Source organism: Astyanax mexicanus, chromosome 12, assembly GCF_023375975.1.
Source record: "Astyanax mexicanus isolate ESR-SI-001 chromosome 12, AstMex3_surface, whole genome shotgun sequence".
Lineage (NCBI taxonomy): Eukaryota > Metazoa > Chordata > Actinopteri > Characiformes > Acestrorhamphidae > Astyanax > Astyanax mexicanus.
Genome location: NC_064419.1, coordinates 23,883,289 through 23,910,905, shown reverse-complemented (window position 1 = coordinate 23,910,905; position 27,617 = coordinate 23,883,289).

The following is a 27,617-nucleotide window of genomic DNA, read 5'->3' as shown; positions in this document are numbered from 1 at the left end:
AAAAATTGAAAAGTGCTTTTTGTCACGTTTCTGAGCAAAATTTGGCCCAATTTACCATGCCCATGCATTTTCCCACTCATTTGAGTAATTTTTCATGGAAAAAACAAGGTTTCATGAATGGTCAAAATTTTCACCAGAATCACAAACCGCGGGTCTACGTTTTTTTCTAATTTGGGTAAAAAACTTGAAAAGTGCTTTTTGTCACATTTCTGAGCAAAATTTGGCCCAATTTACCATGCCCATGCATTTTCCCACTCGTTTGAGTAATTTTTCATGGAAAACAAGGTTTCATGAATGCTCAAAATTTTCACCAGAATCACATACTGCGGGTCTCCGTTTTTTCTGATTTGTGTCAAAAATTCAAAAGTGCTTTTTGTCACATTTCTGAGCAAAATTTGGCCCAATTTACCATGCCCATGCATTTTCCCACTCGTTTGAGTAATTTTTCATAGAAAAAACAAGGTTTCATGAATGGTCAAAATTTTCACCAGAATCACATACCGCGGGTCTACGTTTCTTTCTGATTTGGGTCAAAAATTGAAAAGTGCTTTTTGTCACATTTCTGAGCAAAATTTGGCCCAATTTACCATGCCCATGCATTTTCCCACTCGTTTGAGTAATTTGTCATGAAAAAAACAAGGTTTCATGAATGGTCAAAATTTTCACCAGAATCACATACCGCGGGTCTACGTTTTTTCTGATTTGGGACAAAAATTCAAAAGTGCTTTTTGTCACATTTCTGAGAAAAATTTGGCCCAATTTACCATGCCCATGCATTTTCCCACTCGTTTAAGTAATTTTTCATAGAAAAAACAAGGTTTCATGAATGGTCAAAATTTTCACCAGAATCACATACCGCGGGTCTACGTTTTTTTCTGATTTGGGTCAAAAATTGAAAAGTGCTTTTTGTCACATTTCTGAGCAAAATTTGGCCCAATTTACCATGCCAATGCATTGTCCCACTTGTTTGAGTAATTTTTCATGGAAAAAACATGGTTTCATGAATGGTCAAAATGTTCACCAGAATCACATACCGCGGGTCTGCGTTTTTTTCTGATTTGGGTCAAAAATTGAAAAGTGCTTTTTGTCACATTTCTGAGCAAAATTTGGCCCAATTTACCATGCCCATGCATTTTCCCACTCGTTTGAGTAATTTTTCATGGAAAAAACAAGGTTTCATGAATGGTCAAAATTTTCACCAGAATCACATACCGCGGGTCTACGTTTTTTTCTGATTTGGGTCAAAAATTGAAAAGTGCTTTTTGTCACATTTCTGAGCAAAATTTGGCCCAATTTACCATGCCCATGCATTGTCCCACTTGTTTGAGAAATTTTCATGGAAAAAACATGGTTTCATGAATGGTCAAAATTTTCACCAGAATCACATACCGCGGGTCTACGTTTTTTTCTGATTTGGGTCAAAAATTGAAAAGTGCTTTTTGTCACATTTCTGAGCAAAATTTGGCCCAATTTACCATGCCCATGCATTGTCCCACTTGTTTGAGTAATTTTTCATGGAAAAAACAAGGTTTCATGAATGGTAAAAATTTTCACTAGAATCACATACCGCGGGTCTACGTTTTTTTCTGATTTGGGTAAAAAATTGAAAAGTGCTTTTTGTCACATTTCTGAGCAAAATTTGGCCCAATTTACCCTGCCCATGCATTGTCCGTCTTGTTTGAGTAATTTTTCATGGAAAAAACAAGGTTTCATGAATGGTAAAAATTTTCACCAGAATCACATACCGCGGGTCTACGTTTTTTTCTGATTTGGGTCAAAAATTGAAAAGTGATTTTTTTTGTCACATTTTCTGAGCAAACTTTGGCCCAATTTACCTTGCCTATGCATTTTCCCACTTGTTTGAGTAATTTTTCATGGAAAAAACAAGGTTTCATGAATGGTCAAAATTTTCACCAGAATCACACACCGCGGGTCTACGTTTTTTCTGATTTGGGTCAAAAATTGAAAAGTGTTTTTTGTCACGTTTCTGAGCAAAATTTGGCCCAATTTACCATGCCCATGTATTTTCCCACTCATTTGAGTAATTTTTCATGGAAAAAACAAGGTTTCATGAATGGTCAAAATTTTCACCAGAATCACATACCGCGGGTCTACGTTTTTTCTGATTTGGGACAAAAATTCAAAAGTGCTTTTTGTCACATTTCTGAGCAAAATTTTGCCCAATTTACCATGCCCATGCATTTTCCCACTTGTTTGAGTAATTTTTCATGGAAAAAACAAGGTTTCATGAATGGTCAAAATTTTCACCAGAATCACATACCGCGGGTCTACGTTTTTTTCTGATTTGGGTCAAAAATTGAAAAGTGCTTTTTGTCACGTTTCTGAGCAAAATTTGGCCCAATTTACCTTGCCCATGCATTTTCCCACTCGTTTGAGTAATTGTTCATGGAAAAAACATGGTTTCATGAATGGTCAAAATTTTCACCAGAATCACATACCGCGGGTCTACGTTTTTTTCTGATTTGGGTCAAAAATTGAAAAGTGCTTTTTGTCACATTTCTGAGCAAAATTTGGCCCAATTTACCATGCCAATGCATTGTCCCACTTGTTTGAGTAATTTTTCATGGAAAAACATGGTTTCATGAATGGTCAAAATGTTCACCAGAATCACATACCGCGGGTCTACGTTTTTTTCTGATTTGGGTCAAAAATTGAAAAGTGCTTTTTGTCACGTTTCTGAGCAAAATTTGGCCCAATTTACCATGCCCATGCATTGTCCCTCTTGTTTGAGTAATTTTTCATGGAAAAAACATGGTTTCATGAATGATCAAAATTTTCACCAGAATCACATACCGCGGGTCTACGTTTTTTTCTGATTTGGGTCAAAAATTGAAAAGTGCTTTTTGTCACATTTCTGAGCAAAATTTGGCCCAATTTACCATGCCCATGCATTGTCCCACTTGTTTGAGTAATTTTTCATGGAAAAAACATGGTTTCATGAATGGTCAAAATTTTCACCAGAATCACATACCGCGGGTCTACGTTTTTTTCTGATTTGGGTCAAAAATTGAAAAGTGCTTTTTGTCACATTTCTGAGCAAAATTTTGCCCAATTTACCATGCCCATGCATTGTCCCACTTGTTTGAGTAATTTTTCATGGAAAAAACAAGGTTTCATGAATGGTCAAAATTTTCACCAGAATCACATACCGCGGGTCTACGTTTTTTCTGATTTGGGTCAAAAATTGAAAAGTGCTTTTTGTCACGTTTCTGAGCAAAATTTGGCCCAATTTACCATGCCCATGCATTTTCCCACTCATTTGAGTAATTTTTCATGTAAAAAACAAGGTTTCATGAATGGTCAAAATTTTCACCAGAATCACAAACCGCGGGTCTACGTTTTTTTCTAATTTGGGTAAAAAACTTGAAAAGTGCTTTTTGTCACATTTCTGAGCAAAATTTGGCCCAATTTACCATGCCCATGCATTTTCCCACTCGTTTGAGTAATTTTTCATGGAAAAAACAAGGTTTCATGAATGGTCAAAATTTTCACCAGAATCACATACCGCGGGGTCTACGTTTTTTTCTGATTTGGGTCAAAAATTGAAAAGTGCTTTTTGTCACGTTTCTGAGCAAAATTTGGCCCAATTTACCATGCCCATGCATTTTCCCACTCGTTTGAGTAATTTTTCATGGAAAACAAGGTTTCATGAATGCTCAAAATTTTCACCAGAATCACATACTGCGGGTCTCCGTTTTTTCTGATTTGTTTCAAAAATTCAAAAGTGCTTTTTGTCACATTTCTGAGCAAAATTTGGCCCAATTTACCATGCCCATGCATTTTCCCACTCGTTTGAGTAATTTTTCATAGAAAAAACAAGGTTTCATGAATGGTCAAAATTTTCACCAGAATCACATACCGCGGGTCTACGTTTCTTTCTGATTTGGGTCAAAAATTGAAAAGTGCTTTTTGTCACATTTCTGAGCAAAATTTGGCCCAATTTACCATGCCCATGCATTTTCCCACTCGTTTGAGTAATTTGTCATGAAAAAAACAAGGTTTCATGAATGGTCAAAATTTTCACCAGAATCACATACCGCGGGTCTACGTTTTTTCTGATTTGGGACAAAAATTCAAAAGTGCTTTTTGTCACATTTCTGAGAAAAATTTGGCCCAATTTACCATGCCCATGCATTTTCCCACTCGTTTAAGTAATTTTTCATAGAAAAAACAAGGTTTCATGAATGGTCAAAATTTTCACCAGAATCACATACCGCGGGTCTACGTTTTTTTCTGATTTGGGTCAAAAATTGAAAAGTGCTTTTTGTCACATTTCTGAGCAAAATTTGGCCCAATTTACCATGCCAATGCATTGTCCCACTTGTTTGAGTAATTTTTCATGGAAAAAACATGGTTTCATGAATGGTCAAAATGTTCACCAGAATCACATACCGCGGGTCTGCGTTTTTTTCTGATTTGGGTCAAAAATTGAAAAGTGCTTTTTGTCACATTTCTGAGCAAAATTTGGCCCAATTTACCATGCCCATGCATTTTCCCACTCGTTTGAGTAATTTTTCATGGAAAAAACAAGGTTTCATGAATGGTCAAAATTTTCACCAGAATCACATACCGCGGGTCTACGTTTTTTTCTGATTTGGGTCAAAAATTGAAAAGTGCTTTTTGTCACATTTCTGAGCAAAATTTGGCCCAATTTACCATGCCCATGCATTGTCCCACTTGTTTGAGAAATTTTCATGGAAAAAACATGGTTTCATGAATGGTCAAAATTTTCACCAGAATCACATACCGCGGGTCTACGTTTTTTTCTGATTTGGGTCAAAAATTGAAAAGTGCTTTTTGTCACATTTCTGAGCAAAATTTGGCCCAATTTACCATGCCCATGCATTGTCCCACTTGTTTGAGTAATTTTTCATGGAAAAAACAAGGTTTCATGAATGGTAAAAATTTTCACTAGAATCACATACCGCGGGTCTACGTTTTTTTCTGATTTGGGTAAAAAATTGAAAAGTGCTTTTTGTCACATTTCTGAGCAAAATTTGGCCCAATTTACCCTGCCCATGCATTGTCCGACTTGTTTGAGTAATTTTTCATGGAAAAAACAAGGTTTCATGAATGGTAAAAATTTTCACCAGAATCACATACCGCGGGTCTACGTTTTTTTCTGATTTGGGTCAAAAATTGAAAAGTGATTTTTTTTGTCACATTTTCTGAGCAAACTTTGGCCCAATTTACCTTGCCTATGCATTTTCCCACTTGTTTGAGTAATTTTTCATGGAAAAAACAAGGTTTCATGAATGGTCAAAATTTTCACCAGAATCACACACCGCGGGTCTACGTTTTTTCTGATTTGGGTCAAAAATTGAAAAGTGCTTTTTGTCACGTTTCTGAGCAAAATTTGGCCCAATTTACCATGCCCATGTATTTTCCCACTCATTTGAGTAATTTTTCATGGAAAAAACAAGGTTTCATGAATGGTCAAAATTTTCACCAGAATCACATACCGCGGGTCTACGTTTTTGTCTGATTTGGGTCAAAAATTGAAAAGTGATTTTTTGTGTCACATTTTCTGAGTAAAATTTGGCCCAATTTACCATGCCTATGCATTTTCCCACTTGTTTGAGTAATTTTTCATGGAAAAAACAAGGTTTCATGAATGGTCAAAATTTTCACCAGAATCACATACCGCGGGTCTACGTTTTATTCTGATTTGGGTCAAAAATTGAAAAGTGCTTTTTGTCACATTTCTGAGCAAAATTTGGCCCAATTTACCATGCCCATGCATTTTCCCACTTGTTTGAGTAATTTTTCATGGAAAAAACAAGGTTTCATGAATGGTCAAAATTTTCACCAGAATCACATACCGCGGGTCTACGTTTTTTTCTGATTTGGGACAAAAATTGAAAAGTGCTTTTTGTCACATTTCTGAGCAAAATTTGGCCCAATTTACCATTCCCATGCATTTTCCCACTTGTTTGAGTAATTTTTCATGGAAAAAACAAGGTTTCATGAATGGTCAAAATTTTCACCAGAATCACATACCGCGGGTCTACGTTTTTTTCTGATTTGGGACAAAAATTGAAAAGTGCTTTTTGTCACATTTCTGAGCAAAATTTGGCCCAATTTACCATGCCCATGCATTGTCTCACTTGTTTGAGTAATTTTTCATGGAAAAAACATGGTTTCATGAATGGTCAAAATTTTCACCAGAATCACATACCGCGGGTCTACGTTTTTTTCTGATTTGGGTCAAAAATTGAAAAGTGCTTTTTGTCACATTTCTGAGCAAAATTTGGCCCAATTTACCATGCCCATGCATTGTCCCACTTGTTTGAGTAATTTTTCATAGAAAAAACAAGGTTTCATGAATGGTCAAAATTTTCACCAGAATCACATACCGCGGGTCTACGTTTTTTTCTGATTTGGGTCAAAAATTGAAAAGTGCTTTTTGTCACATTTCTGAGCAAAATTTGGCCCAATTTACCTTGCCCATGCATTTTCCCACTCATTTGAGTAATTTTTCTTAGAAAAAACAAGGTTTCATGAATGGTCAAAATTTTCACCAGAATCACATACCGCGGGTCTACGTTTTTTTCTGATTTGGGTCAAAAATTGAAAAGTGCTTTTTGTCACATTTCTGAGCAAAATTTTGCCCAATTTACCATGCCCATGCATTGTCCGACTAATTTGAGTAATTTTTCATGGAAAAAACATGGTTTCATGAATGGTCAAAATTTTCACCAGAATCACATACCGTGGGTCTACGTTTTTTTCTGATTTGGGTCAAAAATTGAAAAGTGCTTTTTGTCACATTTCTGAGCAAAATTTGGCCCAATTTACCATGCCCATGCATTGTCCGACTTGTTTGAGTAATTTTTCATGGAAAAAACATGGTTTCATGAATGGTCAAAATTTTCACCAGAATCACATACCACGGGTCTACGTTTTTTTCTGATTTGGGTCAAAAATTGAAAAGTGCTTTTTGTCACATTTCTGAGCAAAATTTGGCCCAATTTACCATGCCCATGCATTGTCCCACTTGTTTGAGTAATTTTTCATGGAAAAAACAAGGTTTCATGAATGGTAAAAATTTTCACTAGAATCACATACCGCGGGTCTACATTTTTTTCTGATTTGGGTCAAAAATTGAAAAGTGCTTTTTGTCACATTTCTGAGCAAAATTTGGCCCAATTTACCATGCCCATGCATTGTCCGACTTGTTTGAGTAATTTTTCATGGAAAAAACAAGGTTTCATGAATGGTAAAAATTTTCACCAGAATCACATACCGCGGGTCTACGTTTTTTTCTGATTTGGGTCAAAAATTGAAAAGTGATTTTTTTTGTCACATTTTCTGAGCAAAATTTGGCCCAATTTACCATGCCTATGCATTTTCCCACTTGTTTGAGTAATTTTTCATGGAAAAAACAAGGTTTCATGAATGGTCAAAATTTTCACCAGAATCACATACCGCGGGTCTACGTTTTTTTCTGATTTGGGTCAAAAATTGAAAAGTGCTTTTTGTCACGTTTCTGAGCAAAATTTGGCCCTATTTACCATGCCCATGCATTTTCCCACTTGTTTGAGTAATTTGTCATGGAAAAAACAAGGTTTCATGAATGGTCAAAATTTTCACCAGAATCACATACCGCGGGTCTACGTTTTTTTCTGATTTGGGTCAAAAATTGAAAAGTGCTTTTTGTCACATTTCTGAGCAAAATTTGGCCCAATTTACCATGCCCATGCATTGTCCCACTCATTTGAGTAATTTTTCATGGAAAAAACAAGGTTTCATGAATGGTCAAAATTTTCACCAGAATCACATACCGCGGGTCTACGTTTTTTTCTGATTTGGGACAAAAATTGAAAAGTGCTTTTTGTCACATTTCTGAGCAAAATTTGGCCCAATTTACCATGCCCATGCATTTTCCCACTTGTTTGAGTAATTTTTCATGGAAAAAACAAGGTTTCATGAATGGTCAAAATTTTCACCAGAATCACATACCGCGGGTCTACATTTTTTTCTGATTTGGGACAAAAATTGAAAAGTGCTTTTTGTCACATTTCTGAGCAAAATTTGGCCCAATTTACCATGCCCATGCATTTTCCCAGTTGTTTGAGTAATTTTTCATAGAAAAAACAAGGTTTCATGAATGGTCAAAATTTTCACCAGAATCACATACCACGGGTCTACGTTTTTTTCTGATTTGGGTCAAAAATTGAAAAGTGCTTTTTGTCACATTTCTGAGCAAAATTTGGCCCAATTTACCATGCCCATGCATTTTCCCACTTGTTTGAGTAATTTTTCATGGAAAAAACAAGGTTTCATGAATGGTCAAAATTTTCACCAGAATCACATACCGCGGGTCTACGTTTTTTTCTGATTTGGGACAAAAATTGAAAAGTGCTTTTTGTCACATTTCTGAGCAAAATTTGGCCCAATTTACCATACCCATGCATTGTCCCACTCATTTGAGTAATTTTTCATGGAAAAAACAAGGTTTCATGAATGGTCAAAATTTTCACCAGAATCACATACCGCGGGTCTACGTTTTTTTCTGATTTGGGTCAAAAATTGAAAAGTGCTTTTTGTCACGTTTCTGAGCAAAATTTGGCCCAATTTACCATGCCCATGCATTTTCCCACTCGTTTGAGTAATTTTTCATGGAAAAAACAAGGTTTCATGAATGCTCAAAATTTTCACCAGAATCACATACCGCGGGTCTACGTTTTTTTCTGATTTGGGTAAAAAATTGAAAAGTGCTTTTTGTCATATTTCTGAGCAAAATTTGGCCCTATTTACCATGCCCATGCATTTTCCCACTTGTTTGAGTAATTTGTCATGGAAAAAACAAGGTTTCATGAATGGTCAAAATTTTCACTAGAATCACATACCGCGGGTCTACGTTTTTTTCTGATTTGGGTCAAAAATTGAAAAGTGATTTTTTTTTGTCACATTTTCTGAGCAAAATTTGGCCCAATTTACCATGCCCATGCATTGTCCGACTTGTTTGAGTAATTTTTCATGGAAAAAACATGGTTTCATGAATGGTCAAAATTTTCACCAGAATCACATACCACAGGTCTACGTTTTTTTCTGATTTGGGTCGAAAATTGAAAAGTGCTTTTTGTCACATTTCTGAGCAAAATTTGGCCCAATTTACCATGCCCATGCATTGTCCCACTTGTTTGAGTAATTTTTCATGGAAAAAACAAGGTTTCATGAATGGTAAAAATTTTCACTAGAATCACATACCGCGGGTCTACGTTTTTTTCTGATTTGGGTCAAAAATTGAAAAGTGCTTTTTGTCACATTTCTGAGCAAAATTTGGCCCAATTTACCATGCCCATGCATTGTCCGACTTGTTTGAGTAATTTTTCATGGAAAAAACAAGGTTTCATGAATGGTAAAAATTTTCACCAGAATCACATACCGCGGGTCTACGTTTTTTTCTGATTTGGGTCAAAAATTGAAAAGTGATTTTTTTTGTCACATTTTCTGAGCAAAATTTGGCCCAATTTACCATGCCTATGCATTTTCCCACTTGTTTGAGTAATTTTTCATGGAAAAAACAAGGTTTCATGAATGGTTAAAATTTTCACCAGAATCACATACCGCGGGTCTACGTTTTTTTCTGATTTGGGTCAAAAATTGAAAAGTGCTTTTTGTCACATTTCTGAGCAAAATTTGGCCCAATTTACCATGCCCATGCATTTTCCCACTTGTTTGAGTAATTTTTCATAGAAAAAACAAGGTTTCATGAATGGTCAAAATTTTCACCAGAATCACATACCACGGGTCTACGTTTTTTTCTGATTTGGGTCAAAAATTGAAAAGTGCTTTTTGTCACATTTCTGAGCAAAATTTGGCCCAATTTACCATGCCCATGCATTTTCCCACTTGTTTGAGTAATTTTTCATGGAAAAAACAAGGTTTCATGAATGGTCAAAATTTTCACCAGAATCACATACCGCGGGTCTACGTTTTTTTCTGATTTGGGACAAAAATTGAAAAGTGCTTTTTGTCACATTTCTGAGCAAAATTTGGCCCAATTTACCATACCCATGCATTTTCCCACTCATTTGAGTAATTTTTCATGGAAAAAACAAGGTTTCATGAATGGTCAAAATTTTCACCAGAATCACATACCGCGGGTCTACGTTTTTTTCTGATTTGGGTCAAAAATTGAAAAGTGCTTTTTGTCACGTTTCTGAGCAAAATTTGGCCCAATTTACCATGCCCATGCATTTTCCCACTCGTTTGAGTAATTTTTCATGGAAAAAACAAGGTTTCATGAATGCTCAAAATTTTCACCAGAATCACATACCGCGGGTCTACGTTTTTTTCTGATTTGGGTAAAAAATTGAAAAGTGCTTTTTGTCACATTTCTGAGCAAAATTTGGCCCTATTTACCATGCCCATGCATTTTCCCACTTGTTTGAGTAATTTGTCATGGAAAAAACAAGGTTTCATGAATGGTCAAAATTTTCACTAGAATCACATACCGCGGGTCTACGTTTTTTTCTGATTTGGGTCAAAAATTGAAAATTGATTTTTTTTTGTCACATTTTCTGAGCAAAATTTGGCCCAATTTACCATGGCCATGCATTGTCCGACTTGTTTGAGTAATTTTTCATGGAAAAAACAAGGTTTCATGAATGGTAAAAATTTTCACTAGAATCACATACCGCGGGTCTACGTTTTTTTCTGATTTGGGTCAAAAATTGAAAAGTGCTTTTTGTCACATTTCTGAGCAAAATTTGGCCCAATTTACCATGCCCATGCATTGTCCGACTTGTTTGAGTAATTTTTCATGGAAAAAACAAGGTTTCATGAATGGTAAAAATTTTCACCAGAATCACATACCGTGGGTCTACGTTTTTTTCTGATTTGGGTCAAAAATTGAAAAGTGATTTTTTTTGTCACATTTTCTGAGCAAAATTTGGCCCAATTTACCATGCCTATGCATTTTCCCACTTGTTTGAGTAATTTTTCATGGAAAAAACAAGGTTTCATGAATGGTCAAAATTTTCACCAGAATCACATACCGCGGGTCTTCGTTTTTTTCTGATTTGGGTCAAAAATTGAAAAGTGCTTTTTGTCACGTTTCTGAGCAAAATTTGGCCCTATTTACCATGCCCATGCATTTTCCCACTTGTTTGAGTAATTTGTCATGGAAAAAACAAGGTTTCATGAATGGTCAAAATTTTCACCTGAATCACATACCGCGGGTCTACATTTTTTCTGATTTGGGTCAAAAATTGAAAAGTGCTTTTTGTCACATTTCTGAGCAAAATTTGGCCCAATTTACCATGCCCATGCATTTTCCCACTTGTTTGAGTAATTTGTCATGGAAAAAACAAGGTTTCATGAATGGTCAAAATTTTCACCAGAATCACATACCGCGGGTCTACGTTTTTTTCTGATTTGGGTCAAAAATTGAAAAGTGCTTTTTGCCACATTTCTGAGCAAAATTTGGACCAATTTACCATGCCCATGCATTGTCTCACTTGCTTGAGTAATTTTTCATGGAAAAAACATGGTTTCATGAATGGTCAAAATTTTCACCAGAATCACATACCGCGGGTCTACGTTTTTTTCTGATTTGGGTCAAAAATTGAAAAGTGCTTTTTGTCACGTTTCTGAGCAAAATTTGGCCCAATTTACCATGCCCATGCATTTTCCCACTAGTTTGAGTAATTTTTCATGGAAAAAACAAGGTTTCATGAATGGTCAAAATTTTCACCAGATTCACATACCGCGGGTCTACGTTTTTTTCTGATTTGGGACAAAAATTGAAAAGTGCTTTTTGTCACATTTCTGAGCAAAATTTGGCCCAATTTACCATGCCCATGCATTTTCCCACTTGTTTGAGTAATTTTTCATGGAAAAAACAAGGTTTCATGAATGGTCAAAATTTTCACCAGAATCACATACCATGGGTCTACGTTTTTTTCTGATTTGGGTCAAAAATTGAAAAGTGCTTTTTGTCACATTTCTGAGCAAAATTTGGCCCAATTTACCATGCCCATGCATTTTCCCACTTGTTTGAGTAATTTTTCATGGAAAAAACAAGGTTTCATGAATGGTCAAAATTTTCACCAGAATCACATACCATGGGTCTACGTTTTTTTCTGATTTGGGTCAAAAATTGAAAAGTGCTTTTTGTCACATTTCTGAGCAAAATTTGGCCCAATTTACCATGCCCATGCATTTTCCCACTCGTTTAAATAAATTTTCATGGAAAAAACATGGTTTCATGAATGGTCAAAATTTTCACCAGAATCACATACAGCGGGTCTACGTTTTTTTCTGATTTGGGACAAAAATTGAAAAGTGCTTTTGGTCACATTTCTGAGCAAAATTTGGCCCAATTTACCATGCCCATGCATTGTCCCACTTGTTTAAGTAATTTTTCATGGAAAAAACATGGTTTCATGAATGGTCAAAATTTTCACCAGAATCACATACCGCGGGTCTACATTTTTTTCTGATTTGGGTCAAAAATTGAAAAGTGCTTTTTGTCACGTTTCTGAGCAAAATTTGGCCCAATTTACCATACCCATGCATTTTTCCACTCGTTTGAGTAATTTTTCATAGAAAAAACAAGGTTTCATGAATGGTCAAAATTTTCACCAGAATCACATACCGCGGGTCTATGTTTTTTTCTGATTTGGGTCAAAAATTGAAAAGTGCTTTTTGTCACGTTTCTGAGCAAAATTTGGCCCAATTTACCATGCCCATGCATTTTCCCACTCGTTTGAGTAATTTGTCATGGAAAAAACAAGGTTTCATGAATGGTCAAAATTTTCACCAGAATCATATACCGCGGGTCTACGTTTTTTTCTGATTTGGGTCAAAAATTGAAAAGTGCTTTTTGTCACATTTCTGAGCAAAATTTGGCCCAATTTACCATGCCCATGCATTTTCCCACTTGTTTGAGTAATTTTTCATGGAAAAAACAAGGTTTCATGAATGGTCAATATTTTCACCAGAATCACATACCGCGGGTCTACTTTTTTTCTGATTTGGGTCAAAAATTGAAAAGTGCTTTTTGTCACATTTCTGAGCAAAATTTGGCCCAATTTACCATGCCCATGCATTTTCACACTCGTTTGAGTAATTTTTCATGGAAAAAAAAAGGTTTCATGAATGGTCAAAATTTTCACCAGATTCACATACCGCGGGTCTATGTTTTTTTCTGATTTGGGACAAAAATTGAAAAGTGCTTTTTGTCATGTTTCTGAGCAAAATTTGGCCCAATTTACCATGCCCATGCATTGTCCCACTTGTTTGAGTAATTTTTCATGGAAAAAACAAGGTTTCATGAATGGTCAAAATTTTCACCAGAATCACATACCGCGGGTATACGTTTTTTTTGTGATTTGGGACAAAATTGAAAAGTGCTTTTGGTCACATTTCTGACCAAAATTTGGCCCAATTTACCATGCCCATGCATTGTCCCACTTGTTTAAGTAATTTTTCATGGAAAAAACAAGGTTTCATGAATGGTCAAAATTTTCACCAGAATCATATACCGCGGGTCTACGTTTTTTTCTGATTTGGGTCAAAAATTGAAAAGTGCTTTTTGTCACATTTCTGAGCAAAATTTGGCCCAATTTACCATGCCCATGCATTGTCCCACTTGTTTGAGTAATTTTTCATGGAAAAAACAAGGTTTCATGAATGGTCAAAATTTTCACCAGAATCACATACCGCGGGTCTACGTTTTTTTCTGATTTGGGACAAAATTGAAAAGTGCTTTTGGTCACATTTCTGACCAAAATTTGGCCCAATTTACCATGCCCATGCATTGTCCCACTTGTTCAAGTAATTTTTCATGGAAAAAACATGGTTTCATGAATGGTCAAAATTTTCACCAGAATCACATACCGCGGGTCTACGTTTTTTTCTGATTTGGGTCAAAAATTGAAAAGTGCTTTTTGTCACGTTTCTGAGGAAAATTCGGCCCAATTTACCATGCCCATGCATTTTCCCACTCGTTTGAGTAATTTTTCATGGAAAAAACATGGTTTCATGAATGGTCAAAATTTTCACCAGATTCACATACCGCGGGTCTACGTTTTTTTCTGATTTGGGACAAAAATTGAAAAGTGCTTTTTGTCACGTTTCTGAGCAAAATTTGGCCCAATTTACCATGCCCATGCATTTTCCCACTTGTTTGAGTAATTTTTGATGGAAAAAACAAGGTTTCATGAATGGTCAAAATTTTCACCAGAATCACATACCGCGGGTCTACGTTTTTTTCTGATTTGGGTCAAAAATTGAAAAGTGCTTTTTGTCACGTTTCTGAGCAAAATTTGGCCCAATTTACCATGCCCATGCATTGTCCCACTCGTTTGAGTAATTTTTCATGGAAAAAACAAGGTTTCATGAATGGTCAAAATTTTCACCTGAATCACATACCGCGGGTCTACATTTTTTCTGATTTGGGTCAAAAATTGAAAAGTGCTTTTTGTCACATTTCTGAGGAAAATTTGGCCCAATTTACCATGCCCATGCATTTTCCCACTCGTTTGAGTAATTTTTCATGGAAAAAACAAGGTTTCATGAATGTTCAAAATTTTCACCAGATTCACATACCGCGGGTCTACGTTTTTTTCTGATTTGGGACAAAAATTGAAAAGTGCTTTTTGTCACATTTCTGAGCAAAATTTGGCCCAATTTACCATGCCCATGCATTTTCCCACTTGTTTGAGTAATTTGTCATGGAAAAAACAAGGTTTCATGAATGGTCAAAATTTTCACCAGAATCACATACCGCGGGTCTACGTTTTTTTCTGATTTGGGTCAAAAATTGAAAAGTGCTTTTTGCCACATTTCTGAGCAAAATTTGGCCCAATTTACCATGCCCATGCATTGTCTCACTTGCTTGAGTAATTTTTCATGGAAAAAACATGGTTTCATGAATGGTCAAAATTTTCACCAGAATCACATACCGCGGGTCTACGTTTTTTTCTGATTTGGGTCAAAAATTGAAAAGAGCTTTTTGTCACGTTTCTGAGCAAAATTTGGCCCAATTTACCATGCCCATGCATTTTCCCAATAGTTTGAGTAATTTTTCATGGAAAAAACAAGGTTTCATGAATGGTCAAAATTTTCACCAGATTCACATACCGCGGGTCTACGTTTTTTTCTGATTTGGGACAAAAATTGAAAAGTGCTTTTTGTCACATTTCTGAGCAAAATTTGGCCCAATTTACCATGCCCATGCATTTTCCCACTTGTTTGAGTAATTTTTCATGGAAAAAACAAGGTTTCATGAATGGTCAAAATTTTCACCAGAATCACATACCGCGGGTCTACGTTTTTTCTGATTTGGGACAGAAATTGAAAAGTGCTTTTTGTCACATTTCTGAGCAAAATTTGGCCCAATTTACCATGCCCATGCATTTTCCCACTTGTTTGAGTAATTTTTAATGGAAAAAACAAGGTTTCGTGAATGGTTAAAATTTTCACCAGAATCACATTCCGCGGGTCTACGTTTTTCTCTGATTTGGGACAAAAATTGAAAAGTGCTTTTTGTCACATTTCTGAGCAAAATTTGGCCCAATTTACCATGCCCATGCATTGTCCCACTTGTTTAAGTAATTTTTCATGGAAAAAACATGGTTTCATGAATTGTCAAAATTTTCACCAGAATCACATTCCGCGGGTCTATGTTTTTTTCTGTTTTGGGACAAAAATTGAAAAGTGCTTTTGGTCACATTTCTGAGCAAAATTTGGCACAATTTACCATGCCCATGCATTGTCCCACTTGTTTAAGTAATTTTTCATGGAAAAAACATGGTTTCATGAATGGTCAAAATTTTCACCAGAATCACATACCGCGGGTCTACATTTTTTTCTGATTTGGGTCAAAAATTGAAAAGTGCTTTTTGTCACGTTTCTGAGCAAAATTTGGCCCAATTTACCATACCCATGCATTTTTCCACTCGTTTGAGTAATTTTTCATAGAAAAAACAAGGTTTCATGAATGGTCAAAATTTTCACCAGAATCACATACCGCGGGTCTATGTTTTTTTCTGATTTGGGTCAAAAATTGAAAAGTGCTTTTTGTCACGTTTCTGAGCAAAATTTGGCCCAATTTACCATGCCCATGCATTTTCCCACTCGTTTGAGTAATTTGTCATGGAAAAAACAAGGTTTCATGAATGGTCAAAATTTTCACCAGAATCATATACCGCGGGTCTACGTTTTTTTCTGATTTGGGTCAAAAATTGAAAAGTGCTTTTTGTCACATTTCTGAGCAAAATTTGGCCCAATTTACCATGCCCATGCATTGTCCCACTTGTTTGAGTAATTTTTCATGGAAAAAACATGGTTTCATGAATAGTCAAAATTTTCACCAGAATCACATACGGCGGGTCTACGTTTTTTTCTGATTTGGGTCAAAAATTGAAAAGTGCTTTTTGTCACATTTCTGAGCAAAATTTGGGCCAATTTACCATGCCCATGCATTTTCCCACTCGTTTGAGTAATTTTTCATGGAAAAAACAAGGTTTCATGAATGGTCAAAATTTTCACCAGAATAACATACCGCGGGTCTACGTTTTTTTCTGATTTGGGACAAAAATTGAAAAGTGCTTTTTGTCACATTTCTGAGCAAAATTTGGCCCAATTTACCATGCCCATGCATTTTCCCACTTGTTTGAGTAATTTTTCATGAAAAAAACAAGGTTTCATGAATGGTCAAAATTTTCACCAGAATCACATACCGCGGGTCTACGTTTTTTCTGATTTGGGACAGAAATTGAAAAGTGCTTTTTGTCACATTTCTGAGCAAAATTTGGCCCAATTTACCATGCCCATGCATTTTCCCACTTGTTTGAGTAATTTTTAATGGAAAAAACAAGGTTTCGTGAATGGTTAAAATTTTCACCAGAATCACATTCCGCGGGTCTACGTTTTTCTCTGATTTGGGACAAAAATTGAAAAGTGCTTTTTGTCACATTTCTGAGCAAAATTTGGCCCAATTTACCATGCCCATGCATTGTCCCACTTGTTTAAGTAATTTTTCATGGAAAAAACATGGTTTCATGAATTGTCAAAATTTTCACCAGAATCACATTCCGCGGGTCTATGTTTTTTTCTGTTTTGGGACAAAAATTGAAAAGTGCTTTTGGTCACATTTCTGAGCAAAATTTGGCACAATTTACCATGCCCATGCATTGTCCCACTTGTTTAAGTAATTTTTCATGGAAAAAACATGGTTTCATGAATGGTCAAAATTTTCACCAGAATCACATACCGCGGGTCTACATTTTTTTCTGATTTGGGTCAAAAATTGTAAAGTGCTTTTTGTCACGTTTCTGAGCAAAATTTGGCCCAATTTACCATGCCCATGCATTTTCCCACTCGTTTGAGTAATTTCTCATGGAAAAAACAAGGTTTCATGAATGGTCAAAATTTTCACCAGAATCACATACCGCGGGTCTATGTTTTTTTCTGATTTGGGTCAAAAATTGAAAAGTGCTTTTTGTCACATTTCTGAGCAAAATTTGGCCCAATTTACCATGCCCATGCATTTTCCCACTTGTTTGAGTAATTTTTCATGAAAAAAACAAGGTTTCATGAATGGTCAAAATTTTCACCAGAATCACATACCGCGGGTCTACGTTTTTTCTGATTTGGGACAGAAATTGAAAAGTGCTTTTTGTCACATTTCTGAGCAAAATTTGGCCCAATTTACCATGCCCATGAATTTTCCCACTTGTTTGAGTAATTTTTAATGGAAAAAACAAGGTTTCATGAATGGTCAAAATTTTCACCAGAATCATATACCGCGGGTCTACGTTTTTTTCTGATTTGGGTCAAAAATTGAAAAGTGCTTTTTGTCACATTTCTGAGCAAAATTTGGCCCAATTTACCATGCCCATGCATTGTCCCACTTGTTTGAGTAATTTTTCATGGAAAAAACATGGTTTCATGAATAGTCAAAATTTTCACCAGAATCACATACCGCGGGTCTACGTTTTTTTCTGATTTGGGTCAAAAATTGAAAAGTGCTTTTTGTCACATTTCTGAGCAAAATTTGGCCCAATTTACCATGCCCATGCATTTTCCCACTCGTTTGAGTAATTTTTCATGGAAAAAACAAGGTTTCATGAATGGTCAAAATTTTCACCAGAATCACATACCGCGGGTCTACGTTTTTTTCTGATTTGGGACAAAAATTGAAAAGTGCTTTTTGTCACATTTCTGAGCAAAATTTGGCCCAATTTACCATGCCCATGCATTTTCCCACTTGTTTGAGTAATTTTTCATGAAAAAAACAAGGTTTCATGAATGGTCAAAATTTTCACCAGAATCACATACCGCGGGTCTACGTTTTTTCTGATTTGGGACAGAAATTGAAAAGTGCTTTTTGTCACATTTCTGAGCAAAATTTGGCCCAATTTACCATGCCCATGCATTGTCCCACTTGTTTAAGTAATTTTTCATGGAAAAAACATGGTTTCATGAATTGTCAAAATTTTCACCAGAATCACATTCCGCGGGTCTATGTTTTTTTCTGTTTTGGGACAAAAATTGAAAAGTGCTTTTGGTCACATTTCTGAGCAAAATTTGGCCCAATTTACCATGCCCATGCATTGTCCCACTTGTTTAAGTAATTTTTCATGGAAAAAACATGGTTTCATGAATGGTCAAAATTTTCACCAGAATCACATACCGCGGGTCTACATTTTTTTCTGATTTGGGTCAAAAATTGTAAAGTGCTTTTTGTCACGTTTCTGAGCAAAATTTGGCCCAATTTACCATGCCCATGCATTTTCCCACTCGTCTGAGTAATTTTTCATGGAAAAAACAAGGTTTCATGAATGGTCAAAATTTTCACCAGAATCACATACCGCGGGTCTATGTTTTTTTCTGATTTGGGTCAAAAATTGAAAAGTGCTTTTTGTCACATTTCTGAGCAAAATTTGGCCCAATTTACCATGCCCATGCATTTTCCCACTTGTTTGAGTAATTTTTCATGAAAAAAACAAGGTTTCATGAATGGTCAAAATTTTCACCAGAATCACATACCGCGGGTCTACGTTTTTTCTGATTTGGGACAGAAATTGAAAAGTGCTTTTTGTCACATTTCTGAGCAAAATTTGGCCCAATTTACCATGCCCATGAATTTTCCCACTTGTTTGAGTAATTTTTAATGGAAAAAACAAGGTTTCGTGAATGGTTAAAATTTTCACCAGAATCACATTCCGCGGGTCTACGTTTTTCTCTGATTTGGGACAAAAATTGAAAAGTGCTTTTTGTCACATTTCTGAGCAAAATTTGGCCCAATTTACCATGCCCATGCATTGTCCCACTTGTTTAAGTAATTTTTCATGGAAAAAACATGGTTTCATGAATTGTCAAAATTTTCACCAGAATCACATACCGCGGGTCTACGTTTTTTTCTGTTTTGGGACAAAAATTGAAAAGTGCTTTTGGTCACATTTCTGAGCAAAATTTGGCCCAATTTACCATGTCCATGCATTGTCCCACTTGTTTAAGTAATTTTTCATGGAAAAACATGGTTTCATGAATGGTCAAAATTTTCACCAGAATCACATACCGCGGGTCTACGTTTTTTTTTTATTTGGGTCAAAAATTGAAAAGTGCTTTTTGTCACGTTTCTGAGCAAAATTTGGCCCAATTTACCATGCCCATGCATTGTCCCACTTGTTTAAGTAATTTTTCATGGAAAAAACATGGTTTCATGAATGGTCAAAATTTTCACCAGAATCACATACCGCGGGTCTACATTTTTTTCTAATTTGGGTCAAAAATTGAAAAGTGCTTTTTGTCACGTTTCTGAGCAAAATTTGGCCCAATTTACCATACCCATGCCTTTTCCCACTCGTTTGAGTAATTTTTCATAGAAAAAACAAGGTTTCATGAATGGTCAAAATTTTCACCAGAATCACATACCGCGGGTCTACGTTTTTTCTGATTTGGGACAGAAATTGAAAAGTGCTTTTTGTCACATTTCTGAGCAAAATTTGGCCCAATTTACCATGCCCATGAATTTTCCCACTTGTTTGAGTAATTTTTAATGGAAAAAACAAGGTTTCGTGAATGGTTAAAATTTTCACCAGAATCACATTCCGCGGGTCTACGTTTTTCTCTGATTTGGGACAAAAATTGAAAAGTGCTTTTTGTCACATTTCTGAGCAAAATTTGGCCCAATTTACCATGCCCATGCATTGTCCCACTTGTTTAAGTAATTTTTCATGGAAAAAACATGGTTTCATGAATTGTCAAAATTTTCACCAGAATCACATACCGCGGGTCTACGTTTTTTTCTGTTTTGGGACAAAAATTGAAAAGTGCTTTTGGTCACATTTCTGAGCAAAATTTGGCCCAATTTACCATGTCCATGCATTGTCCCACTTGTTTAAGTAATTTTTCATGGAAAAAACATGGTTTCATGAATGGTCAAAATTTTCACCAGAATCACATACCGCGGGTCTACGTTTTTATTTTATTTGGGTCAAAAATTGAAAAGTGCTTTTTGTCACGTTTCTGAGCAAAATTTGGCCCAATTTACCATGCCCATGCATTGTCCCACTTGTTTAAGTAATTTTTAATGGAAAAAACAAGGTTTCATGAATGGTCAAAATTTTCACCAGAATCATATACCGCGGGTCTACGTTTTTTTCTGATTTGGGTCAAAAATTGAAAAGTGCTTTTTGTCACATTTCTGAGCAAAATTTGGCCCAATTTACCATGCCCATGCATTGTCCCACTTGTTTGAGTAATTTTTCATGGAAAAAACATGGTTTCATGAATAGTCAAAATTTTCACCAGAATCACATACCGCGGGTCTACGTTTTTTTCTGATTTGGGTCAAAAATTGAAAAGTGCTTTTTGTCACATTTCTGAGCAAAATTTGGCCCAATTTACCATGCCCATGCATTTTCCCACTCGTTTGAGTAATTTTTCATGGAAAAAACAAGGTTTCATGAATGGTCAAAATTTTCACCAGAATCACATACCGCGGGTCTACGTTTTTTTCTGATTTGGGACAAAAATTGAAAAGTGCTTTTTGTCACATTTCTGAGCAAAATTTGGCCCAATTTACCATGCCCATGCATTTTCCCACTTGTTTGAGTAATTTTTCATGAAAAAAACAAGGTTTCATGAATGGTCAAAATTTTCACCAGAATCACATACCGCGGGTCTACGTTTTTTCTGATTTGGGACAGAAATTGAAAAGTGCTTTTTGTCACATTTCTGAGCAAAATTTGGCCCAATTTACCATGCCCATGCATTGTCCCACTTGTTTAAGTAATTTTTCATGGAAAAAACATGGTTTCATGAATTGTCAAAATTTTCACCAGAATCACATTCCGCGGGTCTATGTTTTTTTCTGTTTTGGGACAAAAATTGAAAAGTGCTTTTGGTCACATTTCTGAGCAAAATTTGGCCCAATTTACCATGCCCATGCATTGTCCCACTTGTTTAAGTAATTTTTCATGGAAAAAACATGGTTTCATGAATGGTCAAAATTTTCACCAGAATCACATACCGCGGGTCTACATTTTTTTCTGATTTGGGTCAAAAATTGTAAAGTGCTTTTTGTCACGTTTCTGAGCAAAATTTGGCCCAATTTACCATGCCCATGCATTTTCCCACTCGTCTGAGTAATTTTTCATGGAAAAAACAAGGTTTCATGAATGGTCAAAATTTTCACCAGAATCACATACCGCGGGTCTATGTTTTTTTCTGATTTGGGTCAAAAATTGAAAAGTGCTTTTTGTCACATTTCTGAGCAAAATTTGGCCCAATTTACCATGCCCATGCATTTTCCCACTTGTTTGAGTAATTTTTCATGAAAAAAACAAGGTTTCATGAATGGTCAAAATTTTCACCAGAATCACATACCGCGGGTCTAGGTTTTTTCTGATTTGGGACAGAAATTGAAAAGTGCTTTTTGTCACATTTCTGAGCAAAATTTGGCCCAATTTACCATGCCCATGAATTTTCCCACTTGTTTGAGTAATTTTTAATGGAAAAAACAAGGTTTCGTGAATGGTTAAAATTTTCACCAGAATCATATTCCGCGGGTCTACGTTTTTCTCTGATTTGGGACAAAAATTGAAAAGTGCTTTTTGTCACATTTCTGAGCAAAATTTGGCCCAATTTACCATGCCCATGCATTGTCCCACTTGTTTAAGTAATTTTTCATGGAAAAAACATGGTTTCATGAATTGTCAAAATTTTCACCAGAATCACATACCGCGGGTCTACGTTTTTTTCTGTTTTGGGACAAAAATTGAAAAGTGCTTTTGGTCACATTTCTGAGCAAAATTTGGCCCAATTTACCATGTCCATGCATTGTCCCACTTGTTTAAGTAATTTTTCATGGAAAAACATGGTTTCATGAATGGTCAAAATTTTCACCAGAATCACATACCGCGGGTCTACGTTTTTTTTTTATTTGGGTCAAAAATTGAAAAGTGCTTTTTGTCACGTTTCTGAGCAAAATTTGGCCCAATTTACCATGCCCATGCATTGTCCCACTTGTTTGAGTAATTTTTCATGGAAAAAACATGGTTTCATGAATGGTCAAAATTTTCACCAGAATCACATACCGCGGGTCTACATTTTTTTCTAATTTGGGTCAAAAATTGAAAAGTGCTTTTTGTCACGTTTCTGAGCAAAATTTGGCCCAATTTACCATACCCATGCATTTTCCCACTCGTTTGAGTAATTTTTATAGAAAAAACAAGGTTTCATGAATGGTCAAAATTTTCACCAGAATCACATACCGCGGGTCTACGTTTTTTCTGATTTGGGACAGAAATTGAAAAGTGCTTTTTGTCACATTTCTGAGCAAAATTTGGCCCAATTTACCATGCCCATGAATTTTCCCACTTGTTTGAGTAATTTTTAATGGAAAAAACAAGGTTTCGTGAATGGTTAAAATTTTCACCAGAATCACATTCCGCGGGTCTACGTTTTTCTCTGATTTGGGACAAAAATTGAAAAGTGCTTTTTGTCACATTTCTGAGCAAAATTTGGCCCAATTTACCATGCCCATGCATTGTCCCACTTGTTTAAGTAATTTTTCATGGAAAAAACATGGTTTCATGAATTGTCAAAATTTTCACCAGAATCACATACCGCGGGTCTACGTTTTTTTCTGTTTTGGGACAAAAATTGAAAAGTGCTTTTGGTCACATTTCTGAGCAAAATTTGGCCCAATTTACCATGTCCATGCATTGTCCCACTTGTTTAAGTAATTTTTCATGGAAAAAACATGGTTTCATGAATGGTCAAAATTTTCACCAGAATCACATACCGCGGGTCTACGTTTTTATTTTATTTGGGTCAAAAATTGAAAAGTGCTTTTTGTCACGTTTCTGAGCAAAATTTGGCCCAATTTACCATGCCCATGCATTGTCCCACTTGTTTAAGTAATTTTTCATGGAAAAAACATGGTTTCATGAATGGTCAAAATTTTCACCAGAATCACATACCGCGGGTCTAAATTTTTTTCTGATTTGGGTCAAAAATTGAAAAGTGCTTTTTGTCACGTTTCTGAGCAAAATTTGGCCCAATTTACCATACCCATGCATTTTCCCACTCGTTTGAGTAATTTTTCATAGAAAAAACAAGGTTTCATGAATGGTCAAAATTTTCACCAGAATCACATACCGCGGGTCTACGTTTTTCTCTGATTTGGGACAAAAATTGAAAAGTGCTTTTTGTCACATTTCTGAGCAAAATTTGGCCCAATTTACCATGCCCATGCATTGTCCCACTTGTTTGAGTAATTTTTCATGGAAAAAACATGGTTTCATGAATGGTCAAAATTTTCACCAGAATCACATACCGCGGGTCTACGTTCTTTTCTGATTTGGGTCAAAAATTGAAAAGTGCTTTTTGTCACATTTCTGAGCAAAATTTGGCCCAATTTACCATGCCCATGCATTGTCCCATTTGTTTGAGTAATTTTTCATGGAAAAAACATGGTTTCATGAATGGTCAAAATTTTCACCAGAATCACATACCGCGGGTCTATGTTTTTTTCTGATTTGGGTCAAAAATTGAAAAGTGCTTTTTGTCACATTTCTGAGCAAAATTTGGCCCAATTTACCATGCCCATGCATTGTCCCACTTGTTTGAGTAATTTTTCATGGAAAAAACAAGGTTTCATGAATGGTCAAAATTTTCACCAGAATCAAATACCGCGGGTCTACGTTTTTTTCTGACTTGGGTAAAAAAATTGAAAAGTGCTTTTTGTTACGTTTCTGAGCAAAATTTGGCCCAATTTACCATGCCCATGCATTTTACCACTCGTTTGAGTAATTTTTCATGGAAAAAACAAGGTTTCATGAATGGTCAAAATTTTCACCAGAATCATATTCCGCGGGTCTACGTTTTTTTCTAATTTGGGTCAAAAATTGAAAAGTGCTTTTTGTCACATTTCTGAGCAAAATTTGGCCCAATTTACCATGCCCATGCATTGTCCCACTTGTTTAAGTAATTTTTCATGGAAAAAACATGGTTTCATGAATGGTCAAAATTTTCACCAGAATCACATACCGCGGGTCTACGTTTTTTTCTGATTTGGGACAAAAATTGAAAAGTGCTTTTTGTCACATTTCTAAGCAAAATTTGGCCCAATTTACCATGCCCATGCATTGTCCCACTTGTTTGAGTAATTTTTCATGGAAAAAACATGGTTTCATGAATGGTCAAAATTTTCACCAGAATCACATACCGAGGGTCTACGTTTTTTTCTGAATTGGGTCAAAAATTGAAAAGTGCTTTTTGTCACGTTTCTGAGCAAAATTTGGCCCAATTTACCATACCCATGCATTTTCCCACTCGTTTGAGTAATTTTTCATGGAAAAAACAAGGTTTCATGAATGGTCAAAATTTTCACCAGAATCACATTCCGCGGGTCTACGTTTTTTTCTGATTTGGGTCAAAAATTGAAAAGTGCTTTTTGTCACGTTTCTGAGGAAAATTTGGCCCAATTTACCATGCCCATGCATTTTCCCACTTGTTTGAGTAATTATTCATGGAAAAAACAAGGTTTCATGAATGGTCAAAATTTTCACCAGAATCACATACCGCGGGTCTACGTTTTTTTCTGATTTGGGTCAAAAATTGAAAAGTGCTTTTTGTCACGTTTCTGAGCAAAATTTGGCCCAATTTACCATACCCATGCATTTTTCCACTAGTTTGAGTAATTTTTCATGGAAAAAACAAGGTTTCATGAATGGTCAAAATTTTCACCAGAATCACATACCGCGGGTCTACGTTTTTTTCTGATTTGGGTCAAAAATTGAAAAGTGCTTTTTGTCACGTTTCTGAGCAAAATTTGGCCCAATTTACCATACCCATGCATTTTTCCACTAGTTTGAGTAATTTTTCATGGAAAAAACAAGGTTTCATGAATGGTCAAAATTTTCACCTGAATCACATACCGCGGGTCTACGTTTTTTTCTGATTTGGGTCAAAAATTGAAAAGTGCTTTTTGTCACGTTTCTGAGCAAAATTTGGCCCAATTTACCATGCCCATGCATTTTCCCACTTGTTTGAGTAATTATTCATGGAAAAAACAAGGTTTCATGAATGGTCAAAATTTTCACCAGAATCACATACCGCGGGTCTACGTTTTTTTCTGATTTGGGTCAAAAATTGAAAAGTGCTTTTTGTCACGTTTCTGAGCAAAATTTGGCCCAATTTACCATACCCATGCATTTTTCCACTAGTTTGAGTAATTTTTCATGGAAAAAACAAGGTTTCATGAATGGTCAAAATTTTCACCTGAATCACATACCGCGGGTCTACGTTTTTTTCTGATTTGGGTCAAAAATTGAAAAGTGCTTTTTGTCACGTTTCTGAGGAAAATTTGGCCCAATTTACCATGCCCATGCATTTTCCCACTTGTTTGAGTAATTTTTCATGGAAAAAACAAGGTTTCATGAATGGTCAAAATTTTCACCAGAATCACATACCGCGGGTCTACGTTTTTTTCTGATTTGGGTCAAAAATTGAAAAGTGCTTTTTGTCACGTTTCTGAGCAAAATTTGGCCCAATTTACCATGCCCATGCATTTTCCGACTCGTTTGAGTAATTTTTCATGGAAAAAACAAGGTTTCATGAATGGTCAAAATTTTCACCAGAATCACATACTGCATGTCTATGTTTTTTTTTTTTATTTGGGTCAAAAATTGAAAAGTGCTTTTTGTCACGTTTCTGAGCAAAATTTGGCCCAATTTACCATGCCCATGCATTGTCCCACTTGTTTGAGTAATTTTTCATGGAAAAAACATGGTTTCATGAATGGTCAAAATTTTCACCAGAATCACATACCGAGGGTCTACGTTTTTTTCTGATTTGGGTCAAAAATTTCAAAGTGCTTTTGGTCACATTTCTGAGCAAAATTTGGCCCAATTTACCATGCCCATGCATTGTCCCACTTGTTTAAGTAATTTTTCATGGAAAAAACATGGTTTCATGAATGGTCAAAATTTTCACCAGAATCACATACCGCGGGTCTACGTTTTTTTCTGATTTGGGTCAAAAATTGAAAAGTGCTTTTTGTCACGTTTCTGAGCAAAATTTGGCCCAATTTACCATACCCATGCATTGTCCCACTTGTTTGAGTAATTTTTCATGGAAAAAACATGGTTTCATGAATGGTCAAAATTTTCACCAGAATCACATACCACGGGTCTACGTTTTTTTCTGATTTGGGTCAAAAATTGAAAAGTGCTTTTTGTCACATTTCTGAGCAAAATTTGGCCCAATTTACCATGCCCATGCATTGTCCCACTTGTTTAAGTAATTTTTCATGGAAAAAACATGGTTTCATGAATGGTCAAAATTTTCACCAGAATCATATACCGCGGGTCTACGTTTTTTTCTGATTTGGGTCAAAAATTGAAAAGTGCTTTTTGTCACATTTCTGAGCAAAATTTGGCCCAATTTACCATGCCCATGCATTGTCCCACTTGTTTAAGTAATTTTTCATGGAAAAAACATGGTTTCATGAATGGTCAAAATTTTCACCAGAATCACATACCGCGGGTCTACGTTTTTTTCTGATTTGGGTCAAAAATTGAAAAGTGCTTTTTGTCACATTTCTGAGCAAAATTTGGCCCAATTTACCTTGCCCATGCATTTTCCCACTCGTTTGAGTAATTTTTCATAGAAAAAACAAGGTTTCATGAATGGTCAAAATTTTCACCAGAATCACATACCGCGGGTCTACGTTTTTTTTCTGATTTGGGTCAAAAATTGAAAAGTGCTTTTTGTCACATTTCTGAGCAAAATTTGGCCCAATTTACCATGCCCATGCATTGTCCCACTTGTTTCAGTAATTTTTCATGGAAAAAACATGGTTTCATGAATGGTCAAAATTTTCACCAGAATCACATACCGCGGGTCTAGGTTTTTTCTGATTTGGGTCAAAAATTGAAAAGTGCTTTTTGTCACATTTCTGAGCAAAATTTGGCCCAATTTACCATGCCCATGCATTTTCCCACTTGTTTGAGTAAATTTTCATGGAAAAAACAAGGTTTCATGAATGGTCAAAATTTTCACCAGAATCACATACCGCGGGTCTACGTTTTTTTCTGATTTGGGTCAAAAATTGAAAAGTGCTT